The sequence below is a fragment of the Chelonoidis abingdonii genome, chromosome 1 (genome assembly GCF_003597395.2).
Source record: "Chelonoidis abingdonii isolate Lonesome George chromosome 1, CheloAbing_2.0, whole genome shotgun sequence".
Taxonomy (NCBI): Eukaryota; Metazoa; Chordata; order Testudines; family Testudinidae; genus Chelonoidis; species Chelonoidis abingdonii.
The window spans coordinates 95,878,106-95,888,112 of record NC_133769.1 but is presented as its reverse complement, the minus strand read 5'-3'; positions in this window follow the sequence as shown (position 1 = coordinate 95,888,112).

Sequence of the window (10,007 nt, the reverse complement as noted above, 5' to 3'; positions counted from 1 at the left end):
TGAGATTTGGACACCCCCCCACACTCCCAAAACCCCCCTAATCCAACAACATGGAGTCATTTTGCTTGGATTCTGGATTGTGAGCTTTTGCAGTTAACATTTTCATACTTTTCTCCTAATCAGCTGGAGTCTGAATTTGATCATTAACTTCTAATTTTACCATTCAGGTAAGTTCAGCTTTTACTTGCCCTTTCAGCATCAGAGGGATTTTACTTGGTGACTTGCGGTTTTGGTAGAATAATGAGAGCCACAGCTATATGATGTATAGTATCCTTAATGCAGCCAAGTCCATTAAAAGCCTTGTCAAAATCTTTCTAAATGTTCTTTGCATGGAGACCCAGGCTTTGTCTTTCTGGGTCAGGCGAATGGTCCATCTAGTTCAACACACATTGTTCTATTTTAACTTTTCTTTTCATTCAAATTGACATTGTCCACTAGTAGGTTGCTCCTTCTGAGAACCTTTTCCAGTCCCCCCAATACTTCACTTTCAAGTGGCAGGCCCCTGCCTTCACTTCACTCTGGTGTGGGACAATGTTCCCTCTAATTTTTTCCATCCATGTGCGGAATTAATTTTGTTATGTGCACCAACATGGAGGTGATGTGTGGCGGGGCTGGGGCCAAGGGGTTCGGAGCGTGGGAGGGGCCTCAGGGCTGGGGCAGAGGGTTGGGGAATGAGGGCTCTGGCTGGGGATGAAGATGTGGTGTGTGGGAGGGGCTGAGGGCTAGTGCAGAGGCTTGGGGTATGGGGGTGAGGGCTGCGAGGTGGACCCGTGGATGAGGGGTTCACTTGTAGCAGGGGGCTCAGGGCTGGGGCAGAGGGTTGGTGTGCAGGGGATGAGGGCTCTGGCTGGGGACAGATATGAGGTGTTTGAGGTACAGGCTGCAGCGGAGAGAGACTCGTGTGATGAAATCTCCTAGAATATGTCAAACCAAAACTGACAACCCTAATGCCTCCTGTTGACACTGGGCTTACTGCCTTGAAAAAAGGTGGAAGTGGACTTGTTTAGCTTCAAGGAAAAGCAATACTTGATTATAGTGGGCTACTATTCAAACTTCTGGGAGGTCAGTGACCTGCTAGATACAAGAATCAAGTCAGTGACAGGACAACTCCATCACAGGAGTGCCAAAGCTGTTCAGTGCAGGCATAGATGGGACAAAGGACAAAACACTGCTACCTGCGAGGGGAGACCTGTTGCAGTGAAAAGGATAGGAACATCTGTCAGAGCAGATGGCCAACAATCAGAGAAAGCAGGCACTAGAGTACAACATGTCAACCAAGGATCTACTGGCCCTGGAGACAAGCATTCCTGTGGGGACCCAGCCATTACAGAGACATCTGAAGGATTGGACTATAGAACTGAGTTTTGAGGGGTGAAGCAGCACTCAGGTCATGTGAGTTGTCTATGCTAGAAGGACAAGTGATCCAAAGGAACAGGAAACAAGCCAGCAGATAACACCCAGAGAGAGCCAGCAGAGACACAAAGACCATCACAGAACGGAGGGACAGAACCATTTGGAGGCCAACCCCACAGGGCGAGAGGAGACTCCACAGAAATAGTTTGCTAGACTCAGAGACTGGTGACAGGAGCCAGAGATAGGTCACTCCCAATGTGGTTACCAGCTGTAGCTTCTCAGGCCTCTGTCCTGCTGGCACCCCAGCACTACCTTCAGTCCCTTGGGCTCCCATAAGAGCTCTCTTTAAATCTCACTTCCAGTGCAGGTGTAGCAAGGCAAGGCTAATTGGAAAGGGCTGGCTGACCCACAGCCTCCTGGCCCTTAAAGGGGCAGGCCACCCTGTTACATGTGCACTACTAAAAGGAAGGGTAGTCTAACAGAGCTGCAAAGACAAAGTTGAGGTTATTTGGGTGCTGGCTAATGAGAATTTTTCTTTATTAGTACAAGCCTGTGAACTGTGGGTTACTACACTTGGGGTCTGAATTGTTTATTTAAATTTAGATTGTGATTCCTTTATGCGTGAAGTTTGGAGTGTGTGTAATGGTGAGGGTGGTTCCGACCCACACTTAACTCTCGCTTACAGCTTCTGTGGGGGAGTTACTTATGTTTAAAAAAAAGACTTCAACATAAACCTATTATGGGCCACCACCGTGAGGAATGGGGCTGCTGTGCTGGGGGAGTGGATTGCTCAGCCCAGGCCATACACATGGAGCAGCTCCTAGAAGGAGTGCCACTGCCTAAAGCAAGATCTTGCCAAAGTTGTCTTCTAGGGGAACTTTGCTGTTCTGTGGCCGGAGTTGTTCCTGAGTCTTGCCTCCTACATTCACATTTGTGAGCTCTGAAGAAAAGGGCTGTTTGGAGTTTTTCAGCTGGGGCGTGAAAGGGCTCAGTACTGTGTTAACAAAGCTATGGGAAGAGCTTTCTCTCTCTCTCTCTCTCTCTCTTTGTGGAAGGAGGCAGCAATTTATTAAAATGCACCCCCTGATCCAGAAGTCCTCTGGTGCCCAGTAGGATCAGATTACTTCAGGGGTGGCTTTGTCGATTCACTCAATGAAACTAGATCTTCCCAGAGTGAGAATGCAGGAACATGGAGGTGGGGCCTTTTCAGAGCTAGGCTGTAGGTAGCGGAACATCCTGCTGGAGAATCAGTCTGCTGTAGTCTGGGCACCTTCAGGGCCTAGCGTGAAACCCATCTTCTGTCTGAAAGATCCGGTAAGTAGGAGAGCTGTGATGAGAAATACATTTAAAGAGCCCCACATCCTGAACCCCAGGAAGGCAGGAATGGAGTCTGCTTTTGTCTAAACCTCATGTCCTCTTACTGTGTTCAGTGCCTAGATGTTGCAGCTATTGGGTCTCTGTAAATACTTTAGACAGACAGGAGCGGCAAGGTCCAAATTACTGATGGGCAATAAAGACACATAAGCCAGAAAAAACAAATCACCCACCTGGCAGAAAATAGGCAACACCACTTAATACAAATGTGGCAAACTGCTCCTTTGTGAAGGAGATTGTTGTCCTGCAGAAAGGGAAACCTGACACATTCATGGGCAGAAATCTCTGCATCAGTGTGTTAAAGCAAGAAGGCAAGTGACACATATGTAGTAACCAGAGATCCTAGAAATCCATTTGCCATGGAAAAAAGTGGAATTTGTGTTTTTACACAGAATATTTAGTTCTTACTATCTGTGGGAAAAAAATAAAAACATATACACTGGAACCCCGATTATCTGAGCTAATTGGGACTGGGGCCAAATCAGATAGTCAAAAATGTGGATAATCAGTAGAATGGGTGGGAGGGGGTGTATTCAGGCTCTCACCTTAAAAAATTGTAAATATAATAAATAAAACATTGTGGTCAACTGATACTGATACATATTGTGGAAAGGGAAACTAATTTTCAACCTTTCATTTTAAATGCAGATTTTTATGGTTTTTTAATCGGAGAATTTGGGGGAGGTTTTATCATGGAAAACTAGGATCCCTAGTAATCACATTCAAACTCCAAGACTTCAGACAAAACACAGCCCGACAGAAGACACAGTTTCAAAAAGTTTCATTGAATAGAAGCTGACTCAGACTCTTAAGATACATCAAATGAAGATAAGGAAATTTGTAGGCTCATTTAATACAAAAATGTCAAATGGCAGGCTGCTTGGATAATCACTCCCGGCACCTTGGGCCTAATTAAAAAGTGTGGGAAACACAGTGGTTGACTGAAGCACCAGGACAGTATTACCAATCTAGTAGCAGAGTATGACACATAGCTTCAGTGAAATAAGGGAGTACACGAGGCTCGCCTACGTATGGATGCTACAATTATACTTGCAGTGTCGGAGCACTGAAGACTTTTCTTTCATGTGAGAAAAGTAGCAAAGAAGAAATTACAAAAAACTAGACAAGCAAGACATACCAAGAGGGTCAAGGGATCTGCCCCAGGGATATCTCCAACTTTTGCAGTCATCAAAGCACAAGAAACAGGTGCAACACGTATTTTTGTTTTCTAGATGTCTCCATTAAATAAAACCAGCATATTACACTAACTGTGGATGTTAGGAAGGAATCTTAATGGAGCTTCATACTCCTTAAAACTAGACCTTAACACCAGCACAAGTCCATTGCTGACTAAATATGTCAGGCATTATCATTGATAAAATTCCAAAAAAACTTTAACCATAACAGAATCTGGAAACAAGTTAACAAAAGATCTGTACTGACTGCTGTGAGATAATGCATAAGACAAAATGACTGGTGGAACTGATGAACACTTTACTTCAAAAGAAAATGAAGATGATTAATTCTGTTCTGTGGTTTTGAAGCCAAACCACCATTCATGAGGATTTCATCTTTTTAAAAGGAAGGGAGTGACCCCACAGGTCCCAGGAAAAGGGTCATGGATTGAAGTAGCATTGAGGCCCAGAGTTCAGAGGTGTATCTGCAGAGTTCATCTCCCACCCTGGGGTGGGAGTGGGGGACGGGTAAGGAGGCACCTTACTCACTCTGCTGCTCGGGCACTCACTTGCTACCCCTCTCTGCAGGCCTTCGCTTTGGCCCTCTCCACCAGCCACCCTGCTGGCCGATTGTTGCACCACTCTACCAGCTGCCCTGCTGGCCACTCGCTGTGCCTCTCCACCAGCCACCCTGTTGGCCAATCACCAAGATGTTTTCAGGGCCCAAAATTTAACACAGCTCCCAGTGATTTTAGCTTTTAGTAGGGGAGCCTCACTGCTGGTGCACACTGGGCAGTGTCTTGCATCAGAGCCATTGTTGCCAGACACTGCATGGCAACAGTGTACTTAAATTATAATATTTCCCCATATGATATTATAAACACATGTTCCCAAATTCCACAGCCCTACCCAAACTAAGGTTGGCAAACAGGTCTGTCCTAAACAAAGGAATGTGTGCTCTGCTTAATTTGCATTTAAGCCTCAAACAGAGTCATCAAGCAGGAAGGGAAACAAAGAAAGCTCAAAAAGGTGAGAAAAAACCATCAGGGAACATCCTTCCACATAAACTCTTAGTTCCTCTCTTGAAATACACATCGAACTGGGCACTTGGAGATGGAGACAGTAAAAAGGAGGGGCAAACACCCCAATGCACCCCACTCCACCAATCAAATTCACTACACCTAAAGAGATAAAGGAAGCATTCATTGGACTCTGTGGGAGGGGTTCTGACCTACAGAGTTTGGTCAGTAAAACTACTAAAAGCATACGGTAAGACATTTTGCTCAAATCTGATATAGTTTAATTTAGGTATTAGTGAAGTCATATCTTCATTTTTCTTGTAACCATTTCTGACTTTTTATGCCACATTACTGATATTCACTTAAAATGTCTTTGTAGTTAAATAAATTCATTTTATTGTTTTTGCTAAACCAGTGTATAAATTCAATTGTCTGAATAACTATTTGAGATCATAAGCTAACATATTAGTCCCTTTAAGGAATAATGGATTTGAAATATTCGGCACTGTCCAGGAGAGGTCTGCCAAGCACAGAACATACATTTCTGGGGGAAAATCGGGGACTGGGGGTGTTGGGGTCACCCTGCAATATAACCAAGGTTGGTGAGAGCCAGAGTGTAACCCAAGTGTGGCTGGCAGGCGGCAGTTGCACAATCAGCATGGGGCTTGCATGCTGGAAGGCTGTTTGTGAATGGCCTAAGTGGGAGCTACTTCAGCAAGGCATCTTAAGGCACCCAAGCTTGCAGGGCAGGTGTGACACAGTGGCTCATTGGTCTGGACTGTACCTAGTATGTCAGAATGGGGTATGATACATCATGTGATAAGCAAAAACTAGAAAACCCAATGTCCCAATTCTGGCATAGCACATTCATCTGGAGCTTCTTTTATTGACTCGCGTGCTGTGAATCTGCCAGGCAAACTTCCCTCTCTACGCTGAATGCCTTGGGAAGCTGTGACCCTGGTTCTTTGCATTAGATGATACTAATTTCACTTGTTAGGTGCCTGCTTACCTCCCAGTTACAGTAAGCCTTCACACAGTGCATCCAGACATAGCTAAAGAGTTCCTAAAGGGGAACTTCACAGGTCGCCAAACATAGCACACTTTCTCTGCAATCATCCTTGACCAAGCTCATGAGCAAAATAATGCCATAATGAAAGGGGATAGCAGGAAGTCCAGAGGCTCTTCAGCACTGGATGAGAGCAGGACCAGAGGTGGCCAGGTTGAAAGGAGTTTGGAGCCGCAGCAGAGAAAGGGTCTAATGCAAAACACCACGAGCAGGTGAAAAGTGTCCAAGATTCCTTTGCATGACCTGTCAAGGCACTGGTTGAGGTCATTGAAGACATGGGCAACCCCTTCTCCGAAAAGAGTGTAGACTTTGTTAAACTAGACATCAAAGACATTGCAAACCCTTCTGTGATTGTCTCCTTGGCTTGGTCTACACTACGAGTCTGTCTCGAATTTAGCAGCATTAAACCAAATTAACCCTGCACCCGTCCACACAACGAAGCCCTTTACTTCGATATAAAGGGCTCTTAATATCGATATCTGTACTTCTCCCAGACGAGGGGAGTAGCACTGAAATCGGTATTGCCATTTCAAATTAGGGTTAGTATGGCCGCAATTCGATGCTATTGGCATCCAGGAGCTAACCTACAGTGCACCATTGTGACCGCTCTGGACAGCAATTTGAACTCAGATGCACTGGCCAGGTAGACAGAAAAAGCCCCGTGAACTTTTGAATTTCATTTTGTGTTTGCCCAGCATGAAGAGCTGATCAACACAGGTCACCATGCCGCCCCAGACTCAAAAAAGAGCTCCAGCATGGACCATATGGGAGACACTGAATCTGATCTCTGTATGGGGAGATGAATCTGTTCTATCAGAACTCCGTTCCAATAGATGAAATGCCAAAATATTTGAAAAAATCTCCAGGGCTATGTGGACAGAGGCCACAACAGGAACTCATCACACAGTGCTGCGTGAAACTTAAGGAGCTGAGACAAGCGTACCAGAAAGCCAAAGAATCAAATGGACGCTCACGGAGGGAGGGGCAACTGACTACTGTAGCAATCCCACAGTTCCCGCACTCTCTGAAAACAATTTGAATTCTTGGCTGAGCTCCCAAAGCCTGAAGGGTCAAAAACATTGTCGCGAGTGGTTGAGGGTATATGTCATCAGCCCCTCTCCCTTCCCCTCCATGAAAGCAAAGGGGAAAAATTAGTTTCTCGCCTTTTTTCAATGTCACCGTATGTCTACTGGATGCTGCTGGCAGACGCGGTGCTGCAGCGCTACACAGTAGCATCTCCTTCCCTTGCCTTGCGGACAGCAGATGGTACAGTATGACTGGTATCCGTCATCGTCATCCAGTGGGTGCTCTTGGCTGGCCTTGGTGAGGTCAGCCGGGGGCACCTGGGCAAAAATGGGAATGACTCCAGGTCATTCTCTTCTTTAAGTTTTGTCTAATGGAGAGTCAGTCCTGCCTGGAATACCATGCCAGCTGGAAGCTTCTGTCTCAGGCTGCTTTCCCCAGTCAGCAGCACCGCGCTGTTGCGCCTACCCCTTGCTACCAGGAATCACAATCAGATACTTAGACCTCTACCTTTTGCTGCAAATAAAAAAATTAAGCTGCCATTTAGAACTGTCCCCCAACATACATATCCTGGGACATTTTGTATTTTACCAGTCTCAACCAAAGGCCCACACACAATTGGAGATTTAGTCCTGCCTGTGCTTCTATCCTAGTGCTTGTCACAGATTCCCATTTCCAGCTATAGGCTGAGCAAGTGCAGAATGGTGGTTCACTCTACTTTGCTGTAAGCCAACCGCCCTCCCCTCCCCCCTTTGATCTCTGCTTGCAGAGGTAATAAAGTCAATGATGTTTCTTATTCATGCATTCTTTATTACTTCATCACTCAAATGGGGGGATAACTGCCACGGTAGCCCGGGGGGGTGGAGGAGGAGGGAAGCAATGGGTGGGGTTGTTGCAGGGGCACCCCCTAGAATGGCATGCAGCTCATCATTTCTGCGGGATAGCTGGGGCTCTGACCCAGAGCGGCCGTTTTCCTCTCTGGTTCTTTAGTAGGATTGTCTGATATTCTAGGCAGGACTGACTCTGCATTAGACAAAACTTAAAGAAGAGAATGACCTGGGGAGTCATTCCCATTTTTGTCCAGGTGCCCCCGACCAACCTCACTGAGGCCAACCAGGAGCACTCATGATAGCAGCAGATGGTACAATATGACTGGTAACCATCTTTGTCAACTTGCAAAGCAGCAGATGGTACAGTATGGCTGGTAACCGTCTTTGCTAACTTGCAAAGGCAAGGGGATGCTGCTGTGTAGCACTGCAGTATTGCACCTGTCAGCAGCATCCAGTACACATACGGTGACAGTGACAAAAGGCTGAACGGGCTCCATGGTTACCGTGCTATGGCGTCTGCCAGGGCAATCCTGGGAAAAGGGCACGAAATGATTGTCTGCCGTTGCTTTCACGGAGGGAGGATTGACTGATGAAATTTACCCATAAGCACCCGTGACAAATTTTTGGCCCCATCAGGTACTGGGATCTCAACCCAGAATTCCAATGGGCGGGGGAGACTGTGGGAACTATGGGTTAGCTATGGGATAGCTACCCACAGTGCAATGCTCCGGAAATCGACGCTAGCCTCAGACCATGGACGCACACAGCTGAATTAATGTGCTTAGTGTGGCCGTGTGCCCTCGACCTTGTACAATCTGTTTCCAAAAATCGGTTTCTGTAAAATCGGAATAATCCCGTAATGTAGACATACCCTTAGTTACACCATATTTGTAGCAGAGATTGCAAGATAAAACTAAGCCTTTAACAGAGCCCATCAAGGAAAATAAACTCCCCTTGTTCAGCAAACCTCCTGCAATATCCTGTTATGCAGATGAAATATAATTTTCTGTTCCTAAATGGAAACTTGTAAACTTATTGTGTTATTTTTCTGTGAAAATAATACTTCACAGTGTGTCACCAGGAAGAATTTACTAGACCATGTTAATTCTTAATATTTTTATATAATCTCAAATCATCACAATTCATTGTTTTAATTGTTAGGATACCTAAAACAATGGGAATACAGAAGTACAAAATTAAAAACCCACGGGATGATTTAATACCATAAACAATCAGCATCAGAAAAACATCAGCAGACAAAAAATGGATTCTGAATTTAAAATGGCTGCCACAGCCAGCATTGCATGAGATGGCAATGGCCCCAGACCTGAAAATCTTTATTGGGTCCAGCCCTAAGAGTCTGGCAAAATTCATGCTTTTCTCATAAAAGCCATCATTCTTTCACAAATCTAATCAGTAGTTACATAGTTGTTAAGTGTAGCTACTCAGTATACCATTGCCAAACTTGTGGCAATGCACATCACCCCAACATAGTGAAATTAGATGACAGCACAACTGAAAAACAACAAGATACGATTGGAGGCTGAGCCAAACAGAATGCTTGCCACACCTGACTCAATGACAGCAGCCGTGTACAAAACAGCAAGTGTGTTGTAATAATAAAAATAATTGTTACATTTAATTACGGTAGCCTGAAAAGGCCCCAGTCAAAGCTCAGATTCCCATTGTGTTGGGCGTTCCACAGAGAGAGAGAGACGTGGTCGCCACCCCTAAGAGACCTATTGTATAATATGAAGCAAGATACAAATGTTCCTGATAAACAGTTGCAGCTCAGGGAGGACTTGAGTCACAAAACAATGAAGTCCCATAGTCACACAGATTAGTTTTTGCACAGCTTGATAGCTGTGAATGGTTCCAAATCATCCAAAGTTGCTGGGTCTTTTTAATACATAAAGTTGAAGATCCAAAGCCACTTATCACAGAGAAGAAAACAAATCTGCTTTTCAGTGAGATTGATTACACCAAAATCACCCAGAACAAGAGTCACCAACCATTTCAGACCCAAGATAACATTTCCCAAGCTTTTAGTCAAATGATGCCTAACTGACCCATGCCCGCAGAAAGCAATGCATCTGGTGAGCTCTCCGGGCATGAGAGAGACTCATCTCTGGCCATGCAGTCTGGAAGACTCCCAAATAGACTAACT